Consider the following 25,780-nt stretch of genomic DNA (forward strand, 5'->3'; position numbering starts at 1 on the left):
GTCTATTTCTATGTTTCTACACATATGGGCAACTAGGTTGAATAATAAGAGTGAGGTCCTAAGGAAATCCAAAGATTTTGGAGTAGACGCCTCGCCCACTAGATAGTGGCATGCTTCATCATCGGCGCCTATCCGCTAGCTGGTTGGATGGTGCCACCAAGGCTGAGTCAACCAGAAATGGGAGTTCTTATATAAATGGTTAGTGGATTATAAAAGCAGGGATCCAGAAGAAAAGTAGTAAAAATGCCTCATGGAATACCTAAGTGATTCCCTTTATTTGTTGTGTACCCCAGGCACTAATAAAAAAAAAGGGTTTTGTGGGGTTTACAGGAGTTGCAATGTCTCAATTGCCCCGGTTTAATGCCAACATGGTTTGGCCGGCATTTTGGTCTGAGGCCTTCGTCATGGCTGTCAGCATGTGCAAGCAAGGAATACAAATGTAATTCGCTGGCTCCTTTCTCCCGGCAGGGAACACAACTTTGCTCCTGCCCGGCGGAAGCACAGCAAAAAACTGCTTTTGCCCTGGCAGGAGCAAGGGAAGGAAGTCAGCAGGGCCTTGTGGGTCCACCGTGGCCCCCAAACGACTGGCCAGGGAGGCGGGGGACAGGTGTGTGCGTGTATACAGACATAGAATTTGCTTTTGCCAGAATATGGAGATGAGGTTGTTATAAGCAGATCCATTGATATGGGGGGAGGGGGTTGGGAACACAAGCTTCTTTGTATACATAGCCACAGTATACATGAGTTTATCAGAGCATGCACATATTGCTGCTTCTACATACATATGATATACATACATATAATATATATATATATATAGTGAGCAAGGGCGTTCACGCCCGAAACGCGTCTGTCCGACGATTGCTTTTCACCCCTGCACCTTATGATTTGAATAATAAAATCATACATCGAAGACTGGCTTGGTGACGCATATTTTGTTGTCTGCGTTCTGGTGAGCGTGCATGATCTTAAATGCACAGTGACCGGTTGGAGTTATATATATATATATATATATATATACACACACACACAAACACGAGAGACTTACACTTTCTACTACAAATTTATCAAGTGCCATGTGTGTATATGTGATGTATGTAGGAATACATATCACTACAGATTTGATGTGTGGGCATGTCTCTATATTTGTGTATGTTCATTTCAGTTATTTGTTTAAAAAAAAAAAAAAAGAAGACAGTAAAACAAACGTTTTCCCTTCAAGCTTTGTCCCATCCCACCTATCTCTGACTCATTCCACACCTTTCTGACTACTATGAACTCCCAAACATCCTTCTCAAACTTCCCCCTCCTTTTTAACCAACTCGCCGAACAAACGCATGTCTACTACTCCCAGTAGCAACTTACAACTTCCTGTTTCTACTCCACTCCCATTATTCTATCCTCACTCAAAACACTCCTAAAAGCACAAGAACTCGAGAGCACAAACTTAACAAACGTACCACAACTGATACATAAGGAAAATAAATCAACTATTAAAACTTTCTATTTAAGACTAATCTCGTGTTCCGGAGCCACAAAGAGCTTCAGGGGTAGTAAGCGCACTTTAAACACAATTTAGAATAGTTATTGTCCCTGGCCTTGAAATGTAATTTGCCAAATAATTGTTAATTCACAAATTCCAAAATAATTCCGGATTAATTTTGTTATGTCACGCTCCCGTTTGTGGTCTTCCCTCTTTTCTGTTTACGGATGTGGGCTTTGCATCCTGGCACTCTCTATGGCTGTTCCCTTCAGATTTCCTGCACTTTCCCTCCTTTAAGCCTCATTTATTTACATTCCCGGCTGTCACTTGTTCTAGCTGGCAAGCAAACGCTTTCGGCTGCTTTACTTTCCCAGACATTCTTTAGCCCGACTGATGTGCTTCTGCCCATGTTTGATATTCTGTTTATTAGTCGATGATCCACTTTATTGTCTACTTGTTTTTCTGGCTCATTGGTAATCCTGCCAGTAACAGACTGCTTGAAATGTAATATGTGCTTTCCTTATGTCCCCTTTACTCAGCAATACCGTAAGGTGCAAAGATATATAGCCTTCCATCCAAAATAAAAATTTCCCTTTTCGTACACACGCATAAATGGAAATATTGCCATGTTGGGCCTCTTGAAGCAATTTGGCAGGACCACTTGCTGGCATCTAAGGCTTCACCTCTCTACTCATGGCAGTACCAGCTTTGTATTAATACAGACAAATGCACCAATTTCCCAGTCTTCATTTATTTTGAAATAAGGATAAAGCCTGAAATTAGATTTTTGTTGATCGATTCCAAATGCTGTCAGTATCACTGCAAAGACAATAGCTTTGCGGCTCAACAGGTAAGGGGAGTTAAAAAAAGAAAAAAGAAAAAGAAAAACAGCTTTTTCTAATCAGGATTAAATAGCTGTAGATGAGCACAAGGATATTACTAAACTGTGCATGTTTTATATGAGTGTAATAATTTAATATTTACGGTATAAATCGAATTGTAACATGTTGGGCAATCAAGTATGAGTGTAGGTCATTTAAATAAATATGGAAACATACTTGTTTCAGCTTCATTTTTTCGTAACCACCAAAATAAATATGAAAAAAACCCAGATAAAATTAGAAAAAAAAGATATGGGTAATGCCAAAAATAAGCCACCAGCTAGAAGAAGTAAAATCTGCTTCATCAAGGACAGCATAAGCTGTATTTCAATGTGCACAGTTGGGTTTAGGACGAACCCAAAATTTAGGAATAAATCACCACAATATGGGGTGGCAGCCGCAAAACTCGAACTCTTTGCCCCATCCCATTTCCAAGGCGGTAGCGCTTTCGGTCTTTAGGAAGCTCTTAAAGACCTGGTTATTTGCCTCCTAGCTGGTTGTTGGTGCGGTCACTTCTCCCTGTTCGCTTAGTGCCTTAACAGCTGGTATAAGTGCACTTTATAAATACTATCCTATCCTATCCTAGATCAGCTTCTTTGCTGGGCATTATCTTTCACAAAAGCCTAGGAGAGCTCGACCAGCAATATACACTGAACACAGCAGCTTTAAAATATCTTGATCTTTGAGCATGCCAAAGCTTGCTAAAAGGGGCAACTGTTGGGGCAGTAGTCTACTACGAACACTCACTGGGACGCTCTTGGAAGGTCCATGCCGAGATGGAAACCAGGGATATTGGATGAGTGTCACATACAGAGTCCAGGGTCCGGTACCGGCCTGCCCATTATGGTTGCAACGCTACTTACTGTGCATGAGGTGATGAGTTTAGCTTTTGTTTCTAGAGTAGCAGTTGATGTCTGCATGGGTATGCATTGGAGTATGGCCACAGTGAGGTGCTGATATCAGAGGTCTTCTGAGTGACCACAATTAAGACAGCAAAGACTATGTGGCTGCATTGGATGAGCGAAAATCATGTTCATTAATTTCCTGGGAAAAGGAGGGACAGCGCCAACATGAAGGAGGGGGTAGGGAACAGATTGCATATGTGTCTGGTCGCACTGATGCAATGGAAGCATAAATGCTCCTAGAACCTTGAACATGAAAAAATAGAGAACTTCTGGTACCAGACGTGTACATCATGCAGCCGTATGGCCCAGATGTCATAAGCTAGAGGTCTGTGGGATAATCAGAATATGTGCAGAATAACAGCCTGCCCATTAGCATGAACTATGGATTGGTCCTACTGTAGAATGCAGTTAATGGAAGAAGGGGCTGGGTAGCTATGCCAGGGACGTTTTTGCTCTCCAGTTCTAGGCAGAGATCAAGTTTGTCTTCAAGTTGTGCATTTTCATTTGCTTTATCATTTCAGGCGTACAGCCGATTATCTTGGGGTTTAAGGTTGGATTTGTGTATTTGTCCTACAGAACCACTGTCCCACCAGAGTATATGGTTGGCACAGCCATCTCTAGAATTCAGACTTCCCTTCCCAAGATGATTGCCTTTGGAATTTGCTGCCAGATTTCTTTGCAAAGTCTTGCAAGAAGTCCCTGGTACCCTCTCGGGCCGGGAATTTGCCTGGAGCCAGAGTTGTGAAGACCCCAGTAGTCTACAGAATAAAAATTTTTTAAAAACTCATTCAACTCAGTAAAAAGCCTCCCAAACTTTGCGACCAACAGTAAAAAGATCTCATCTGCGTCTTCAGAAAAAGTTCACAAGATGTGCAATTACAGCCACCAGTCACTGTGGGCCAGATGTCCAGAAATTAGGAAATGTGATTTCCAAATTCTCATTCTTACCGAATCCCAATTAGGAAACATTTTTTACTATTAAATAGCGATTCCTAGTGGGTCGCAAATTGATCTACCTCATGAATATAAATGGAGTAGGTTGCAGTTTGCGACCCATTCGCATTGATAGTTATTACAGGGATAGTGACCTGCCGGGATCAGCAGATGACCATGTCTGCGATTGCTTTTAAATAAAGCTTTTTTTTTTAATGCAGTCCATGCATTAAAAAAAGAAAATGAAACTTCTAAGTTTAATTTTTTAAGACTAGGCTTGCTTTTAAAAATATTTTTGCTCACATTCTCAAAGGGGAAGGGGTCCCCTACACCCCTTCCAAATTTGCAAATGGGTTACCACATCCTTCGAGGTTCAGTAAAATACCGAAATGCTATCACAAAACATTAATAAATGTAACTGTGAATAGGTATTTGGCCTAAACACAGCCTTTCCAAATACTGATTCACAAATCCAAATTGCAATTGAATCGCAAATTGCATTTTTTTACATTAAAATAACCTTTATTACAGTCGCAAATGGCTCAATTCTGCAAGTTGGGCCGTTTTCAACCTAAAAAAAAGTTTTGTACATAAGGCCCTTTGTTAAAAAAAACAAAATGGCAGACAGGAGGCACAGATTCTTGAAGTTCCTTGCATGGACCTAGCAAGACAACATAGCATATAGTATGGCTCACCTGAGCTAATACCACAATCTTCATGAAATTTTGTAGGCCTGCTATCATGCATCCAATTAAACTTTCAAATACTATAAATATAAACCATAAAGCAACCATCTCTTTTGAGCAGCCACATCTCAGTACATACATAATTAGTCTCAACACGTTTTGGAAAAGGCACTGCATAAAAAGGCAATTTATCTTATTAAAAAGAGAAAAAAAATCAGCTTCTTCCCGCCATCTGGCACCTTGATCAAAAAAGGGTTACTGAGCAAAAACAAACGCTTCAATAATTCAATTTGAAAGGATGGAAGGGAAAGTGTTCCCTATGAAAAGGCCAATAAACTGAATAACTGCGCCATATTAAAGTACATGGCATTTGGCTCATGTGTTACCTTTAAGGCTAGCCCCATTTCCTTGTTGCTCCTTTCCCTTTTAAATGGTTTAGGAACAGAAGCCTTGAATGTCTGAAGCACCAGCCTTTCATCCTCTGTAAATCACTGTAATGGGTTCTCTGTTTCAATTTCAGTTGCTGAGCATCTGAGAAAAATGTTATGCTTTTATGTGCACTGAAAAGGTGTGTAAGCCGTTTAAATGATTTATGCATTCAATTTTCATTTTACTTTGGCACATTCTGAGCCCGGTTTCAATGATGAAGAGAAATCCTGTAGAGGCGTGGTCAGACTGAGGACCAATTCCGGCTGCTCTTTGCCTTTAATCGGCCTTCAGATTTTTCGATTGATAATATGCATACTAAACATGCATTGCTGACCACGCAAGCATAAGTCCAAGGGCAGACATTCTGAATTAATGCATTATTGACACGTTTTGCATTTCAGAACTCAGAAAAAAATACCCTGCCCCCAAACCTAGCTACAAAACAAGGTTACTCGTAATGAGCACTTCACCGAGTTTCTAGTACACGAGGACAGAGGAGTGCATATGTTTGATGTAGGACGCGTTTGTCTCTTGGGATAACCATGCTGGGAAGCGGGTTTCCAGCAGTCAAGGGAAAATAGCTGTTTGTGCCAAAATCAAATTTTTTCCATCGCTTCAAAACCAGCCCCAAGGCCCAGGTCAGCCCTAGTCACAGTTTTCACATACTCTTTTCCCATGAACTCCAGTGCTCTCAAAACGTTACTCGCGGTATCGTATCCCAGGAGGGAGGGACGTAAATCCTTTAGCAATATTAGCTGAGATGATAGCATAAGGTTGATAATTTCGGATAGGGTATTTACTGTACTCAGTCATACCTCCTAATCCGAGCATTTGTAAAAAATAAAAAAATTAAAAAAAAGAATCCGACTCACAAGAGGAACTGGTGTATTTCATGTGTACTAAAATATACTGGGCATTTTACCCGCAGACACATTTTAAAGCATCACACCTGTCAAAATTGAATCTGACAAAATTTGCTGCACAATTTGTATTTTTTATTGGGCCTAGGTGTGAAATTCCGCTCTGCTCGCACAGTACACGGAGTTCCGCGGAGCGGAGTTTTCCATCACTCGACAACGTTAAATTGGCTAGCGTGAATGAGGAACATCTTACTCCAGACCACCTCCTGTTGAGGTTTGTCAATGCGTGCAGTCGCTTATGGCCACTACCGCTTGAGTTGAGAAGCCTTCCATTCGCATTGAGGAATCTGCCATTCGGGTAGTACATCTACTAGAGTGGCAGAAAGAAGCAGCACCTTCTTCACTGCGCATGGTGCCGTTCGCTCCGATTTCCCAGCGCGGGACAAACACTAGGTGCTAGCAATCACCTCCAACGGCGTGACCCAACGCAATCTGCCACTTGTAGAACTCTACATAGCACAGCAGAGTTTTTTGGTCACTTTGCGTAGTTCCTCATAGTGGAACTCTTGGAACTCCACCCAGGCCTATTTTTCATCGCGTGCAAACAGGGGCTTACACTCAGATTGGAAGGTAGCCCTATAGTAAAGTTTTCATAAATAAGTTGCGCTTTCTCACTTCATCACAGACAAAAACTGGAACAAACTCCCTCTACACATCAGGACCACCACTCCACTCCTCAACTTCCGTAAGAAGCTGAAAACCTGGATGTTCAAAGAGGAGCACCTCTAGGCCTACACTGCGGCACATGAATACTCTCACGGGTGATAAGGTGTGCCATACAAATCAACGTAACATTACAGATAACGGCGCAGTCTACACATACAACTCCCCCACTCCATATTTTAGTGATTTAAACTTTTTATGTAATCAAATTTTGTAAAACATTTTATGCATATAGTCAGTATTTTAATAATTTAGAATTATTAATACCGTATTGTCTGGCGTATAAGATGACTTTTTAACCCATAAAATCTTCTCAAAAGTCGGGGGTCCTCTAATACGTCGGGTGTCGTCTCATGTAACTTAACGTTTGCTTTTGTAATTTGTTCACTTGTAATGTTCTCCTCATGTATCAGTTCTGTTTCTATTGTGAAGCGCTCTGACACCTTCGGGTAAAGTCTGCGCTATATAAAACGCATAAAATAAGTACAGGTAAATAAATACCTAAATAAATGTGCTGGTATACGGCGTGCTGTAACTTCAGGCCTGGCAGTTCGGCCTGGACTGTTCCCATGAGGCAAAGGGTCAGACTGATTTGCATATGGTCATGTCTGAACTGGGGTGGCAGAGTGGGTTAAAGAACGGTGATGGATTAAACCCAAATCTGTTGACTGGGTGTGAGTGTTTGATTGGTTCAGATGCTCCGTCCATCCCCTTTTGTACCACTTTGTTCGCCATAAGTTGGCAGGGTATGCTCAGACGTGAGTCCCTTGCTCACTTTGCCACTGGAGTCAAGCAAGCCGGGCTGAAGACGGCTGAAATGCCAGAAACCGGTCCTCGGAAGCTTGTTTCCGGTCCAGGGAAGGCATGGCCTGGCAGTTCGCGTTGGACAGTTCCCATGAGGCACAGGGTCAGACTGATTTGCATATGGCCATGTCTGAACTGGGGTGGCAGAGTGGACTAAAGAACGGTGATGGGTTAAACCCAGATCTGTTGACTGGGTGTGAGTGTTTGATTGGTTCAGATGCTCTGTCCATCACCACCCCCTTTTGTACCACGTAACTTCAGGGACAGGCACCCTCTAGCTGAGCCAACGTGCGCGTTGATGTTTCTTTATTTTTATTTGGTGTGCGTTGGAAGAGGGGTAGTCTTATACGGCGAGTATAGCCCAAACCCTATATTTTAACAAGAAAAGTAGGGAGGTCGTCTTAAATGCGCAGTCGTCTTATACGCCGGACAATACGGTACTCCAAACTTTTTTTAATGAACCTGTTTGTTCATAGAACTTGTGACATTTCCACATTTGGCTCAGTTAAGAAACAAAACTGCTGTAAGATTAAATGACACATACATTTACACTACATATGTTTCCACCAACTTTTCCCTCCCCCAGTTAAACTGCATACTTTTGGTTGTCACTTTTATGTCTTGCTTTTACATTCACTGATGGCCCGAGTTATGGCCCGTCTTTATTCCGTCTTTCAAGCGGTACGCTGAACCCATTAATACATAACTGGGCCACTGTTACTCCATAGTATATTGGGAAATGTGGGTTCTTTCATCCCTTTTTTATTTTTAGGACTAACCTAGAAACAGCTTTTGCTGCGTTGCCAGCCTCCTGTTTTATATATATATATATATATATATATATATATATATATATATATATATATATATATATATATATATGTATATGTATATATATATATATAGTTTTTTTTCTAAACAAAGGTTAAGGATAAGTTATAGTTAGGAAAACATTATTTCTTCTTTGTATACAAACCCAACTTAAACTACACAAACATTAGAAAAACTAAAGTAATACTTATAACTGTATTATTTACACACCACTTTAAAATCCTGATGTTATACTTATAACTTACACTTATAATTTATGAACCACCTTCCAACTACTATAAGTTGTGCACCGCCGTACACAGTCTTGTCATCTCACTCGTCACACTACATATAACTCAACCCTTCTCAATGCAATAGTTATACCCTTGCATTTTACATAAGTTATATCATGTGAAATCATAGCATTAATAACAACACTTATGACATCTAAAATCACATGATTTGCCAGAACACCGTGCATGGTAGACTGGTGAGTTATAGTTAATGTAGTATGGAGAGTGAGGTGACAACACTGTGAACGGAGGTGTACACAACACTTTTTTGTATACTTTAGTGTGTCGCCCTAAGTGGGACAGGTATGCCCAAACGTGGGTCCTGTGCACATTGTCACTGGAACCAAGCTGTATCTGGCTGATAAGCCCATAACTAGGGCAAACCCGGTCCTGGGTTGCTTGTGTTCTGGTTCAGGAAGGACCTGGCTTGGCAGTTCATGCTGGACTGGTACGACTGGAGCAGGGTCAAGACTGATTTGCATACAGCTGGTCCCAAACTGAGGTGACATGGTGTGAAAAATAACGATGGATTGGGATGCGGCCAGTAATTGCCAGTGGCTGAGATTAATGCAAGCATTCCAGCCATCACTTTTTAGGTCTCGTGACCTATCAATGCGCATGCGCATTGAGAGAAGCGAGACTATAGGGCTTTAAACAAAGTTTGCCTGTGCGCTTTTAGGTCAATGCGCAAGCGCATTGACCTAAAATGCGCGTGCACATCACCAAATCGCCATCTGTTCCCAAAGCCACACTCCTCCCACACCTTTGAAGTGAAGCTTAGCTTCACTTCAAAGGCCCCGGCTGCTTCACACCCTCATGCCGCTCTCCCCGCTCCGCCCCCTCCCCTGCCCGCCGTGTGTCTCCCCTTCGGTGTCTTAAGTTGTTGTGTGCAATCTCAACAATGACCTGGACCTATTGTCTGTTTTAGTTATGTTTTTGTGGGTAACAAAGTTGCTGTTTCATAGATGAGTCTGTAAACATATAGTCTGTTCATTAGACCAGTTTTCATTCTTGTGAGAATCAGTACCGCTTCATATGCATCTCCAGTCTGGTTGCAAAGAGCACTGCCAGGAACCAATCATAGCAGCGTTAGTGTGATTTTAGTGCATCAAACTACTATAGCACTTTATTGCGTAAAAATGTTTATTTCTAAAGGTTTTTTTTGTTAACAGTTTTACATCCTAATATTGCACGTCATCTAATAACCCTCTTCACACTCTATTATGAATCCAGAGCAGGAGAGTCTGGCCTGGATTCCCTCTTGCCTTAACTTCTTTCCCTGCATGCCTCCTCTCTCTGGATATAGCCTACTCTGTTTAACGTAATCATTTAATGTATTTATCCAAATTGCCAACGCGTAATTTCATGAGCCTCATCCTTGCCGCCTTTGAACCCCTATCCGTATGATCATTATTCTTGTTTGTCGCCCTGCCCTTTGCTTAGTCACTATACCTGTCTTCTGTTTCATGCTCCCCCTCTGCCCTTTCTGTCCTGAGAGCAGTTTACTTGGCAGTGGAAGACGGTACTTGAAGGTAATCAGCAGAAGTCCTTCCCAAGCTGCCCTCGTGTCCTTGTCATTCCTCTCTCTACCTGTACTGGAGCTCGAAGCCATCTCCTCTGCGTTCAGCTCCGTTCTGATTACCTCTGAGTCCTCCACATCACCTGTTCTTTCACTTTCGCTTTCTCGTTATATGCCCATATACATCTCCCCTCACACTCACCCTCACTCACCCTCACCCTCACTCACCCTCACCCTCACCCTCACCCTCACTCACCCTCACCCTCACTCACCCTCACCCTCACCCTTGCTCACCCTCACCTTCACTCACCCTCACCCTCACTCACCCTCACCCTCACCCTCACTCACCCTCTCACCCTCACCCTCACTCACCCTCACCCTCACTCACCCTCACCCTCACTCACCCTCACCCTCACCCTCACTCACCCTCACCCACCCTCAACCCCTCACCCTCACCCTCACTCACCCTCATTCACCCTCACCCTCACTCACCCTCACCCTCACTCACCCTCACTCACCCTCAACCCCTCACCCTCACTAACCCTCAACCCCTCACCCTCACTCACCCTCACCCTCACTCACCCTCACCCTCACTCACCCTCACCCTCACTCACCCTCACTCACCCTCACCCTCACTCACCCTCACCCTCACTCACCCTCACCCTCACTCACCCTCACCCTCACTCACCCTCACCCTCACTCACCCTCACCCTCACTCACCCTCACCCTCACTCACCCTCACCCTCACTCACCCTCACCCTCACTCACCCTCACTCACCCTCACCCTCAACCTCACTCACCCTCACTCACCCTCAACCTCACTCACCCTCACTCACCCTCAACCCCTCACCCTCACTCACCCTCACCCACCCTCACCCTCACTCACCCTCAACCCCTCACCCTCACTCACCCTCACCCTCAACCCCTCACCCTCACTCACCCTCAACCCCTCACCCTCAACCCCTCACTCACCCTCACTCTCACTCACCCTCACTCACCCTCAACCCCTCACCCTCACTCACCCTCACCCTCACTCACCCTCACCCTCAACCCCTCACCCTCACTCACCCTCACTCACCCTCAACCCCTCACCCTCACTCACCCTCACCCTCACCCTCACTCACCCTCAACCCCTCACCCACCCTAACTCACCCTCACTCACCCTCACCCTCACTCACCCTCACTCACCCTCACTCACCCTCACCCTCACCCTCACTCACCCTCACCCTCACCCTCATTCACCCTCACTCACCCTCAACCCCTCACCCTCACTCTCACCCTCACTCACCCTCAACCCCTCACCCTCACTCACCCTCAACCCCTCACCCTCACCCTCACTCACCCTCACCCTCACTCACCCTCAACCCCTCACCCTCACTCACCCTCACCCTCACTCACCCTCAACCCCTCACCCTCACTCACCCTCACCCTCACTCACCCTCAACCCCTCACCCTCACCCTCACTCACCCTCAACCCCTCACCCTCACTCACCCTCAACCCCTCACCCTCACTCACCCTCAACCCCTCACCCTCACTCACCCTCAACCCCTCACCCTCACCCCCTCACCCTCACTCACCCTCACCCTCACCCTCACTCACCCTCAACCCCTCACCCTCACTCACCCTCAACCCCTCACCCTCACTCACCCTCACCCTCACTCACCCTCACCCTCAACCCCACACCCTCACTCACCCTCACTCACCCTGCACTCTCCTGCTCTCTAGAGATGTGGCCTAACGACCAGAGCTGCCATCTAAGTCACGTAAATACAAAACATGTTGCATTCCAAATGCTATAGGTGTCACATTCACGAAAGTTATAACTATTGGCATTGTAAATGACAAAGCCATCAATTTAGCAATTTTAAAAAACCAACAAATAAATAAAATATGTCATTTACAAGACCAATAACTCCAACTTTTCTAATGCGAGACCTATTGCATTTCCAATGCTTGTTTGTATATTTTAGCATGTCTCCCTAATTGGGATGGCTATGCCAAGTGCACATGGTATCACTGGAACCAAGCTGTACCAGGCTGATGTGCCCATATCTAGGCCAAAAGCAGTCCTGGGTTGCTTGTGTTCTGATGCATGGAGGACCTGACCTGGAAGTTTGGGTTGTTCTGATTAGAGCAGGGTCAAGACTGATTTGCATATAGTTAGGTCCAAGCTGAGGTGGCATGGTGTGCAAAATAAAGATGAATTGGGATGTAACCCAAGTAATTACCAATGGCTGAGATTAAATCAAGCATACCACCCATCACGGTTTTGTATACCGTAGTGTTTAACTTTTGTAAAGGCGGTCATTAGCCAATCACCTAATGACTTTTCATCGCTATGTATCTTGGAATACTGCAAAATTTCATGAAAATACAGCAACACCAAATATCACCAAGTTGATGCCTTATAACTTTAAAAATTCTCACTCTGCGCACCTCTTTTACCCAAAAGGATTATCCATGGACGATAATGTCAAATCCTACTAAATTTATGGAAATTCGTTCATCAGTTTTCATGCTGCATTCAATACAAAAGTCTATGCAAAATGCATTAAAGTGCAAGTGTGTTTTGGGACCGCTCCCCTTTTTCTTTGCACAACCGTGACCAAATGCTGCAAAACATTCAATCCTCCACCAATGTAATGGGTGTAATAGGTCTGCAAAGCTTTGCAGAGATTCATCAAACAGAAGCAACATTTTTAAGGGGCAAAAATCTGAGGAATTCCTATCTTTGGGTAGCCCGAACTATAAAGCGGCTACCACCACTCTGTAAATAACTACCCAAATCACTGACTAACAAATACCTTCCACCCAACCAGCATAGAGCATGGGGTAGTGGGTCAACCCAACATCACAAGGCTGTCTTACACTGAGTACTGGCATTTTGCAGGGCTACAAATACACAGCTGCTTATATAGGTGCACGCCAGTCCAGGGAAGACATGGCCTGGCAGTTTGGTCTGGACTGTTCCCATGAGGCACATGGTCAAGACTGATTTGCATATGGCTATGTCTGTACTGGGGTGGCGTGGTGAGCAAAATAACGATGGATTAAACCCAGATCTGTGACTGGGGGTGAATGCTTTGACAATGTTCAACATTCCGTCCATCATCTTTTTGTGTTATATAGGTGCACGTCAGTGCCAGGGGTGCTGGGCCACTCATTTATTTTTAGATTTGCCAATTTTCTTTGCATATTATATATAAAGAACAGTTTTTGCCCGTCTCTTTTGTTCTTTCATTTGATATAAATGCTTGGCAAATGCTCTGCGGAAAAGGAATTCCGGGATTGAACATTAATTTCTGATTCGCACGATCTCTCATCTTTTGAAAATTGCCTTTCGGTCGCAAAACCTAGAACTCCCTGTAAAGCAAATGTAAAGAAGCACATTCTTGGAGCATCCCAATGAATCAACATGGGAAATGGTTGCAGAGGGTTTGGGGCCTCTGTGCTCAATGCTTCCCAAAGAAGAGCTAACCAGGGAAGCATCCAGTAGTGTTACAACAAGATGCATCCAGTAGTGTTAACAAGGCATGCTTGTCGCAGTGTTAGCTTGGGGTGCATCGAAGGAGAGCTGCGACAGTCATTTAAGGTTCACCTTTAACTGCTATTTCTTGATTAGTGCACAGAAAACACAAGAATATCAATTCATGTGTGCTAGGTCCATTTTTTAAAACTTTTTTTCACTTCCTTTCAAGAGCATACCTGAGTTTTCTACCAGGATGAGCACCACCTAGGCATGGTTTCATATTTACAAGAAAATGAGCGAGGGACGAAGGGATGGATGGAGCAACAAAGAACTAGGAGTCATGGGATAATCCCTTTGGTGGGTCAGCTTTCAGACGTGAAGACCAGCTTGACAGAGCAGCCAAGCACGGAATGAGGCCACGAGCACCCAGGAGCCCCCACCGCCCAATCACAACAAGTGAAAGTGCTTCATGTAGGTGCCAATGGCGGAATAGGTTACTAAGGGAATCCAGTCTTTTGCACTAGTCTCCAGCCGAGGGCAGTGGAGGTAAGAGCAGTGGGGCCGAGGGGGATTTTGACAGATGACGACAGGGGAAAATTAGTTATTTAAGTTTCCTTCATCGTCGACTGTCGAAATACACTGCTCTTACCTGTACGGACCGCAGCTGCTAGTCACACCATGCCCTTCATATGCAAAGTGGGAGTAAAGCATGGCACATGTTCAGACAGACTCAATAACAAACAAGCATTTGTAATGCAATAGGTCTTGAGGCAGGCAGGAAATCTGTGTGTATCCCGCCGGCACCGGGGGACGGGGCGGGGGACGGAGGATGCGACTATGTACACTTGTAATGAAGCCAAGTGCAGGGATGTGGAAACCTTGACGGGGGAGGGCGCGGGAGGCAAAACAATGCTTTGTGTTCGTCTCAGTTGAGCCCACAGGGGAGAGAAACCGTGAAAGTGAAAGCGCACCAAGCTCGCGCCAGCCTCCAGGGACAGGAGATGTGCACGCGTACGGAGTGCACATCTTCTGTCCGCGCGTGCCACCTCCTGTCTCCCTTCCAGCACCAAAGCCACAGCAATAGAGTCTTCGCTAGGGAAGCAGCTGTGCTGCATTCGTAGCAAGACCTAACAAGCATTTTCAATGCAATGGTTTCGCCTTTGGAAAAGTTTGAGCTATTGGCATTGTTAATGACAAATTTTTAGGTTTTGCCTACGCAATGCGTACGAAGTACGCATGCGCTAGCAAAATCTAATGATATCTCTTGATATCTCTATGTGGGGTCGGGTATCCGCCCCCTCCTCCCATTGGCTAGCTCCATAAATGGAGGCTAGCCATTGGGAGAAGGCTCTGTCCGTCAATCTCGGACCAGATTCGGGGGCGTTCCCGAGAATTTTTCCCTTTTGGTGACGTCAGTCTCGGGAACGCCCCCGAATCTGGTCCGGCATTGAAGGCACACGCCTTCCTACACAGGCCGTGCTTTGAACGGGTGCGCAACGTTTTGCTGTGTCCCTGAGGCTGAGCTGCCCCTTTAACTGTGAAGCGGTGTACAGCATCGGAAGTCACGGGTGAAAGTATGATGCTTTTCAGGATCGGCAAAAAGGGGATGGTTTCTGCCGAGAGGTCAGTGTACAGGAAAGTCACTTCAGGTTTTACTTTATTTCACTTCAATGTGACGCTGGGACGTATTGTAAAACAGATGCATCTTTAGGAAGTCAGCCATACAGTGAAAACATGTACGCACGCCTGATTATCGTTGAGCAGTTGGCTTCTGTAACAGTCTCCTTGTTATCAGTTGTCAAACATTTACAGAACACGATACTTCAATGATAACCCCCCTCCCATAAAATTTGAAAACATTCTTGTATGTGAGCATGCGCTGTACACAATGTTTTTCCAGGGGTGTGAGGGTGATGGACCACGACAGTTCCAGATCAGGCACGGCGATAAGCATTCCTTGTCCGGGATTGTGCGGCACTACGTGAGCCAGCTGAGAGGGCCTGGGGCGGGGGTGCAGGAGGGAGGGGGAGTGAAGTGTGACAAGCTGCGGCTCCAGCTGAGATGCATACACTTCAGGGAGGGGGGGCAGCAGGCGGGGAGGGGCCCCACAGACGCCCACCACCAGCACCACTGCAATCCGCGATCCCTCACACTGGGGAGCAGCCCTGCTCTGGGTAATGTGAGCCACAGGGAAACCAATCATGAGGCGAGGGACCGCGTGTGATCTTCGGCAGCCCGTGACAGGGCGCAGGGCGGCAGCGACATGAAAGGCGAGCTCTGGGAACGGTCCGGGCCTGGAGGCCTCGGCCCTCCCGCCAGCCGTGGTCACTGGCCTGTGGTCGTATGCAGCCTTTGGGAGCCAGGGGAGCGTGAAGCCCTTCAGAGAGTAATTAATGGGGCCAGAGAGGTTCTGGGGCAGGAGTCCGCGATATTCTGCTGCCATTGGAATTTCGTGTCTTTAAGGGATGCCTTCGTGGTGTTGTGCTTTTTTGCTTCCGAGGCGAGCACTGTTGGATGTAACTGAAATCGTGTCTGAGTCCAACCCCTCCTTGGCGTGCCTCGATGCTCTGTACTATTAAGGGGCACATGCAGGCCCGCGCTCTGTCTGAGCAATGTGCAAGCTGAGAATTATTTCTCTGTATTTTAATCTGAATTTTAGAGTATTATATTTGCGTGTGGTCGATGTTGGCAGCAGTTTCTATGTTCTCTCTTCAGGTTTTACTTTATTTCACTTCAGGGTGACGCTGGGACGTATAGTAAAACAGATACATCTTTAGGAAGTCAGCCATACAGTGAAAACATGTACGCACGCCTGATTATCGTTGAGCAGTTGGCTTCTGTAACAGTCTCCTTGTTATCAGTTGTCGTTAAACATTTACAGAACACGATACTTCAATGATAACCCCCCTCCCATAAAATTTGAAAACATTCTTGTATGTGAGCATGCGCTGTACACAATGTTTTTCCAGGGGTGGGAGGGTGATGGACCACGACAGTTCCAGATCAGGCACGGCGATAAGCATTCCTTGTCCGGGATTGTGCGGCACTACGTGAGCCAGCTGAGAGGGCCTGGGGCGGGGGTGCAGGAGGGAGGGGGAGTGAAGTGTGACAAGCTGCGGCTCCAGCTGAGATGCATACACTTCAGGGAGGGGGGGCAGCAGGCGGGGAGGGGCCCCACAGACGCCCACCACCAGCACCACTGCAATCCGCGATCCCTCACACTGGGGAGCAGCCCTGCTCTGGGTAATGTGAGCCACAGGGAAACCAATCATGAGGCGAGGGACCGCGTGTGATCTTCGGCAGCCCGTCACTCACTCTTCCCTTTCACCACACTCTCCTTCTCTCACTGACTCTCTTCTGCTTATACTCTCATCCCGTCACTCACTCTTCCCTTTAACCACACTATCCTTCTCTCACCGACTCTCTCTCTTCTGCTCATACTCTCATCCCGTCACTCACTCTTCCCTTTCACCACACTCTCCTTCTCTCACTGACTCTCTCTTCTGCTCATACTCTCATCCCGTCACTCACTCTTCCCTTTCACCACACTCTCCTTCTCTCACTGACTCTCTCTCCTCTGCTCATACTCTCATCCCGTCACTCACTCTTCCCTTTCACCACACTCTCCTTCTCTCACCGCCTCTCTCTCTTCTGCTCATACTCTCATCCCGTCACTCACTCTTCCCTTTCACCACACTCTCCTTCTCTCACTGACTCTCTCTTCTGCTCATACTCTCATCCCGTCACTCACTCTTCCCTTTCACCACACTCTCCTTCTCTCACTGACTCTCTCTCCTCTGCTCATACTCTCATCCCGTCACTCACTCTTCCCTTTCACCACACTCTCCTTCTCTCACCGCCTCTCTCTCTTCTGCTCATACTCTCATCCCGTCACTCACTCTTCCCTTTCACCACACTCTCCTTCTATCACCGCCTCTCTCTCTTCTGCTCATACTCTCATCCCGTCACTCACTCTTCCCTTTCACCACACTCAGCTTCTCTCACTGCCTCTCTCTCTTCTGCTCATACTCTCATCCCATCACTCACTCTTCCCTTTTACCACACTCTCCTTCTCTCACTGCCTCTCTTTCTTCTGCTCATTCTCTCATCCCGTCACTCACTCGCCCTTCAACACACTGCTAACTCTCTCCAATGCACCACTCTCTCTCACCCTAATTTGTTTTTCCTTCTTGGCTCTATCTCTATTCATTATCCCTCCCCAACTCCTCCTGATTCTATAGAGCACTTTTCAAAAATTTTTGTAACCATCGTCCATTTGCGTGAGATTATGCTATTGGCATTGTAAATGACAATGGCATTAATTTATCTGTTTTCAAAACCAACACATAAATAAAAAAATTGTCATTGACAATGCCAATCGCTCTAACTTTGTCAAAGGCAAAACCATTGCATTGTAAATGCTTGTTTATTTATGTGTTGGTTTAGAAAACAGATAAATAAATGGCATTGTCACTTGCATTGTTATTAGCTTAATCTCTGCAGTCTCTAGAACTCCATAGCACTCCCTAGTTACTCTACACTCCCTAGCACTGTGCACTTCCTAGCACTCCCTAGCTTCCCTAGTAACTCCGCCCCTCTTAGCACTGTGCACTTCCTAGCACTCCCTAGCTTCCCTAGTAACTCCGCCCCTCTTAGCACTGTGCACTTCCTAGCACTCCCTAGCTTCCCTAGTAACTCCGCACCTCTTAGCACTCTGCACTCCCTAGTCACTCCCTAGTCACTCCTTAGTCACTCCCTAGTCACTCCTTAGTCACTCCCTAGTCACTCCTTAGTCACTCCCTAGTCACTCCTTAGTCACTCCTTAGTCACTCCCTAGTCACTCCTTAGTCACTCCCTAGTCACTCCTTAGTCACTCCCTAGTCACTCCTTAGTCACTCCCTAGTCACTCCTTAGTCACTCCCTAGTCACTCCTTAGTCACTCCCTAGTCACTCCTTAGTCACTCCCTAGTCACTCCTTAGTCACTCCCTAGTCACTCTGCACTCCCTAGTCACTCTGCACTCCCTAGTCACTCTGCACTCCCTAGTCACTCTGCACTCCCTAGTCACTCTGCACTCCCTAGTCACTCTGCACTCCCTAGTCACTCTGCACTCCCTAGTCACTCTGCACTCCCTAGTCACTCTGCACTCCCTAGTCACTCTGCACTCCCTAGTCACTCTGCACTCCCTAGTCACTCTGCACTCCCTAGTCACTCTGCACTCCCTAGTCACTCTGCACTCCCTAGTCACTCTGCACTCCCTAGTCACTCTGCACTCCCTAGTCACTCTGCACTCCCTAGTCACTCTGCACTCCCTAGTCACTCTGCACTCCCTAGTCACTCTGCACTTCCTAGTCACTCTGCACTCTCTAGTCACTCTGCACTCTCTAGTCACTCATACACACTTAGAGACACCCCCCCTCCAGAGCCACACACACCCCCCAGAGCCACACACACACACCCCCCAGAGCCACGCACACATACACACCTAGAGCTACACACATATATCCAGAGCCACACACATACACACTGATTACAAACACACACCGAGCCATACACACACCCAGATGCACACACACATACAGAGCTACACATACATACCCAGAGTCACACACACACACACACACCTAGAGTTACATATACACCTTTCCACTCTCGCTTGCTTGAGTCTTCTCTCTCCTGTCCGTCTCACTGAGCAAGGTTCGGGTACAAAGTTCTTTTACGGAAGTCCAGAATCTATGCAGGAGTGGGAGGCAGGACTAATGGGGTCAGTGAGCTAATGGGTGCGAGGAAAGGATACCATATGTCAGGATGTCAGGCCAATCTAATTGCAATTAAAAGTAAAATTTAGAGGCTCACCGGGGGCTCATCGCAAACCGCACCCGGTCAGAACCGAGCCGTCTCTGCAGGCTACCCCCCTGTGCCCCACTGGTACAAGCGGTTCTGTCTCTCAGCTGCGCTTCCCTGAAAGATCCACCGCTTGTTACCTCAACTGTACCTCTTAGCTGTCCCCAGCTGTCTCCACCGGGTGCCAAAATCTCCACTCCCGGCCAGGACGGCGTCGGCGTCAAAAGGCTAAACTGCCGCGCTGCGGCAACAGCGGAAACACGGACTGGCGCTGTCAACGAGGAGAGGATGAGATGTGCTGAAAATCACCATGTGTTGCTCAGCTGAGCTGACACAGAACTGTACCTTTCCAATGCCATGTTTGCGCCGGTGCCGCCATCAGGAAACAAGCGGGAGGGGGCGGGAAAGGGGGAGGAGAGACGCAGCGCCATTGCGAGGCCAGCAATTGAAAGTTAGCCGTCTTAATAAATGTTGGCGAACGGGGGGAAACATGGCGGAAGCTAGTTGCTAAGCTACTGACTCACCGGTTGCTGTTGTGGGCGGAGGGGTCTCTCCCCCCAATATTTTGAGAAATTTGTTGTCGCCTTTTCGGTGGCGTTTATCGCTAGAGCGGTTGCGTTTGGCTGTGTGCGTGACGCCGCCTAAGAAAATATATATTTACCTGGGCGTGCTGGCCTCGTGTTTCTGGTTTTTCTTTCCCTTTGTCGCTTATGTGTTTTCGGACTGCAGCGATCCTCCCAGCACTTGGGCTGTTGCGGTGGAGTAAGGCCGCACTGGAGCTCCGAAGAGGACGTAGGTCTCGGAGCCTCCTCCGGGGTGCTTGGGGCAGCAGCAGCACCGGTGCTTCCGGGTCCTCTGAGGGCGGTCAAGTCACAGACGAAACGGAGGTGAATTCTACAAGCACCCGAGGGGGTAAGGAGGATAAAGGACAAAGAAGCCGACCTCAGGTGAGCGGAGAACTGTTAATAGACCTGGCGGCTCAGACACAGCTTGCAAAGCCTGCACAGGGGAAAGCAGCAGTATTGGGTCCCGCAGATAGAAACAAGCACCTACGAGGACACAGGGGGCGGGAGAGGACACGGACGGCGGGAGGGGGCGGGAGGGGACACGAACGGCGGGAGGGGGGCGGGAGGGGACACGAACGGCGGGAGGGGGGCGGGAGAGGACACGGACGGCGGGAGGGGGCGGGAGAGGACACGGACGGCGGGAGGGGGCGGGAGAGGACACGGACGGCGGGAAACGTGCACAGGACAGCGAGGGGGGGGGGCGGAAAGGCACACGGAGGGGGCGGGAATGGACAGACTTTCAGTGAAAGGGGAGGGAACGGGAAAAAACGTAACTCCGCCCTGGGAAAAAATCTCGGGAACGCCTCCGAATCTGGTCCGGCCTTGACGGACAGATCCGGCACTCAATGGCTAGCCTCCATTTATGGAGCTAGCCAATGAGAGCCGGGGGACGTTCCAGAAGTCCTTATTGTCAACAAAGGATTTCACCTGCGCCGAAAAGCTGCGCAGAGCGCAGCCTTCGGCAGGCGAAACCCAAAAAGGATAAAGGAGGGTGCTGGGTTAATGGCTGCACCGTGGCCTAGTGACCCATTTTTGGTTAATCTAGGTCAGTCGCCAAGACCTACTTTGGCTACCCCAGGGACTTCGCACATCTTCAGGAAAGCAGCCAATCTCCCCAACCCAAGTCAAATGTGTATTCTTTCACCCATCCACCTTTGGCTTAGTAGGACTACTTGCATTGTGTAGACTGGAACACGAGCACCACAAACCTTTGACGATACAAGTTGTAAACCGAACAATATACTTACAAGTTTCTCACAACACAACAAAGGAAGTAAAATATTTCACAAAAGCGCAAGCTTGTAAGGTCTGCGTAACCTTACCTTCAGCTCTGCTGAAAGTTGTATGCTTCAGGTGATAGCATCTTCAGACCTAGACAGCAGAGCTATCATTCAGTATACAAAGATCGCGGACTCGTACACCAGAGCAGCGATGTCACGTAAGTTACAAAAATGTCACACTTTCAAACTTTTGGCAGTCCCCTTGTCCCTTTAGTTACATTGATGGTGCAACCGAGCTACACACAACAAAACCATACGTCAGCTTTCACAAATATCCCAAGCTCGAGCTTCTGTTTACATAAATCATATATGTTACACTGTAATAATGCCCATGTTACTCGAAAACATTGCTAAAATGCTGAACATGCCCTACATCTTAGCGAGATGGAAAAAAAGGCCTGAAAGTTTTTGTCATTTACATCTTTTTGTAAGTTGGCTTTCCCTCTATTATTGTTAGGGCTGTGATTTACAACTGCACTCCTGTCTCGATGCAGTCTGCAACTGTTGCCATCCGTCTATATCTGGACATCAATAAATTGTTGTTAATCTACTACATATGTAGCTTGTTTGGGTTTTCAGGTACAAAAATCTGATCTCCCTACCACTGCCCTTCTCTGAGTCCCTTTCTCGTTACCTTTTTCTTAGACGGTCTGGAAGAGGGGCCAATCCTATTGAAACCCTCCAAAAAAAGACACACAACTACGGAGGGTTTAGGCTCAAACACATGATATTGGAGACTGACTCCCACTGAAGAGAAAACTGACTGTGCTCATTGGTGACAGATTAATACTCTAGTTAACATTTCAAATTCGCTACCAAAGTGCAATTGTTTTGGGGGCGGGGGAGGGTGAGTGCTACTGACAAGGGCCAGTCCCGGGTGGGTGGGGGGGGGGGTGGTGCTAGTGTCAAGCATTGCTGTCGCTTTTGTTACAGGGGGCTTATATTGCAGCAATGCTGCAAAACCGGCCTCCACCCTTCGGGCCCACTGGGAAAACACCTGGTGCCTACTATGGCCAGTCCGACCCTGTACCCTAGAGACTTATGAGGTGTGTCCTCTACTGTCTATTGGCAGCAGAGGACAGGAGCAAGGAGCAGTGGCTAGCTGGATGCTCCAAAGTGCGCATATCACTTTGGCCAGCTGTCTTGCGCCAGCCAAAGTGAATTGCACACTTTGAAGCTCTCCACCCAGCTGTTTAAGCACAGGCCTACTCGGCCTGAAGGAACATCCAGCCATCCCCCTCCATCCAATCCTGGCTCTTCTCTCATGCTGGTTAACAGCACGAGAGAAGCACCAGGATTGGTTAAGGGAGTTGGCGACTGCGAACAGAGACGATTTGTCTGCCCCCCCTGTTCCCCTAGTTGGCAGCTGCCGTTGGTAAATGCAAGTGTGTGAAAGTATGTGTAAGTGAAAGGGTGGGTATAAGGATATCCATGCTGGTGTACAAGTGGATGGGTAAAAGTGATTATGTGCGCATTGCCCCACACCCCGCCCGATTACTCAAGTAGTTAAATTAACCAGTCGCCACTGGTACAACCTTTTCTAAAAATGCACCAGAGAAAGTTTTAGCCCTAGGAGTGAACAGACAGTTTACTCTCTGGATCTCTCAGTTTACACTCTGGGTCTCTCCATCTGTCTGTCTCAAGAGAATGCGTGGGCGCAATCAAGACCAAAAGAGAATGAACATGAGAACACAAAAATAGGAGCATGACAATAAACAGAAATCTTAAGAAAGCATGTGATGGAGAGTGCAAGAGAACATCGGAGACCATGAGAGGAAGCAAGTGCACCAGAGAGGAGAGAGTACACGCCCTAAAACAGAATTCATAATAAACATTGAGACAGCCGCCACACGTTGCCAGATCCCACGACAGTCAACGAAATAAGGAATGAAGTGGCACTCCATCAAATTACACAAAAATCTATGATGTCTTTTTTTTCAACCACATCTGTAGGCAGAGCACAACCTTCACATAACCTCTGCAGCTTGAATAATGAAACTCGGCCCGCTTTGCAATTTCATGCCAAAAAAAGCAGGCGATGCTGGGTCTTGTGGTATCCCGGGCTTAATTAAGGCGTATCAAAACACTATTTCCTTTCTGGTGTTTTGTGCATGGTTAAGAACATGAAAATGTATATTTTAGTTACTTATGTGTGCCAATTTATGTGTGGTAAAACTGGACTCAGCAATTCACATCAAACGGTGGTTGCTGCTGTCTTACCATCTGATGGTAACTATCATCCTGATGCTTTCTACAAAATATTTGAAAACAGAAGTTTAAAATCTTCACTAGTCTGCTTTACTCGTACATACTTTGTATACTAATATCCAATCACGTTTCTCCATCCTAAATACAAATTCAGCGATGGCAAATTTATAGTTTTGTTTGGGAAACTAGGCTGCTCTTTTGACAAAGCCACAAATAAATTAAATGACACATCTTGAATAAATTTATATATATATATATATATATATATATATATATATATATATATATATATATATATATATATATATATATATATATATATATATATACATATATATATACATATATATATACATATATATATACACATATAACACTAGACAAAAGTGGACAGATGGAAAAGACGGGAAAACAATATTTACACTGGAGTATCAATATCACTGGAAGGTACTAACAATATTGACTGAGTGACATGATCCATTTTGAGATCTAAAATGGGGTGGGAATGTCACTGGTCTACCACCTAAGAACTACAAAAGTAAAATGTTAAATTATTTTATTGCATGTAAGCAAGGGAGGATATGAAGGTGGTTCTAAAACAGTGTCCAATAATGGTATAAGAGGTATGGAAAGACTCCAGATCTCAGGGTAATACCAGACTATGTAAGTGATTTCCATTTGGTTGCATTATATGTAAATGTATTGTACGGGGATAGCCTGAAACTCTGGTATAGCTCCCTATCTAATGGCTCAAAGTACGACTCCCAGGTTAAAACACACACTGGCAAACGCAGTAGTTCTGTTTGCTGGCTACAAGCATTTAGATTTGGCAAAGGCCGTCTTATTTTGTCACTGTTTATGTAACATGTTATAGTTAAGGACCTGCTGGGCTCGTGCCAGTATTATAAACAAACTTAGTCTGAAAGAAAACATATTTTGATCTCAACAAGCACATTTTGCCATAATGCTCCAGGGCACTTAAGGTAACTACTTTGTGTGTGGATGTGTTTCATATGTAAGAGCAGAAGTTTACTCGCAATGAAGTAAGTTAATGGCTGAAGTGGGCTGACCCATTTCCCCATGCTGGTGGTGGGAATGTCAACAGACCTATGGATGAAGATGGCTGGCTGAAAGCCCCCCACTCCATTAGTAATTATATATAAAAAAAATGGAAAATCAAAAAGGTCATAGCTAATGCTATACCTAAAAGTACTGATTTTACACACTTGAACTCTCTTAACTGTTTGTCACTGGCATGATTTAGACTCCTGAGTAGATGAACTATGTAAAAAGGCTTCTATCTGCCCCACTATGCATGGAGATGTTTCTCACAGCAATTTGATAATTTTCTAATCGTGACATATGCACTCCTTAACACTCTGATCCATCCTAATGATTGGAACAATAACTCTACATTGTTTTAGTACTTTGAATGCATCTTCAGATTATTACCAAACCTCACACGCCCTGTACCAGCCATGGAAGATACACAAGAAATAGGATTTTCACTCCAGGATATTGCAGGCAAAATCTTTGACACCATACCAATCTTCTCTCCCACATACAGCTCTCCCCCCAGGAAACTGTTGGAGTTTTTGTGCTTTTATATGAAGGTGCATCATTAAGAGCATGAAGTATGTGGATTTACTCTTGATTATACATGTACACAGAGATATATGTATATGGTCTTTCAAACTAATGTTTCTGAGCTCTTATTAGCTAGGCCTCAATTTAGGCCCAGTTGCCATCATTTTCAAAATGTATGTCTCCCCCCCCCCCACTTCACTATTCCATTATTTCTGCATCATGCAGTCAAGCAGAGTTATGTTTGTTTATTCCATAGACGTTCCTCTTGCTGTTCTCCATGAAAACACTGATCTTCTGTGCACTTACATTGCTCTGGTGACAGTGGGTTTATTGCCTTGTTTCATCTATTGGGGTAGGTCGTTTTTGTTGTAGGCACTCCATGAAAACCTATCCAGCACAATACTGAATCTTTTTCAAAGACCTTCTGCTGGCTCACCGTACCCTATTCACTCATAACAGTTTGCTGTTGTTCACGTAACTAGCTTGTTCTAACATTTCCG

The 25,780-nt window shown here is 46.0% G+C and overlaps 1 protein-coding gene across 1 annotated transcript in view; it reads right to left on the reverse strand.

Moving 5' to 3' along the window:
* Positions 1 to 25,780, reverse strand: part of SEMA5B (semaphorin 5B) — an 827,217-nt gene that overhangs the window by 719,080 nt on the left and 82,357 nt on the right. The gene's annotated exons all lie outside the window — the stretch shown is intronic.

The sequence above is a fragment of the Lissotriton helveticus genome, chromosome 3_1 (genome assembly GCF_964261635.1).
Source record: "Lissotriton helveticus chromosome 3_1, aLisHel1.1, whole genome shotgun sequence".
Lineage (NCBI taxonomy): Eukaryota > Metazoa > Chordata > Amphibia > Caudata > Salamandridae > Lissotriton > Lissotriton helveticus.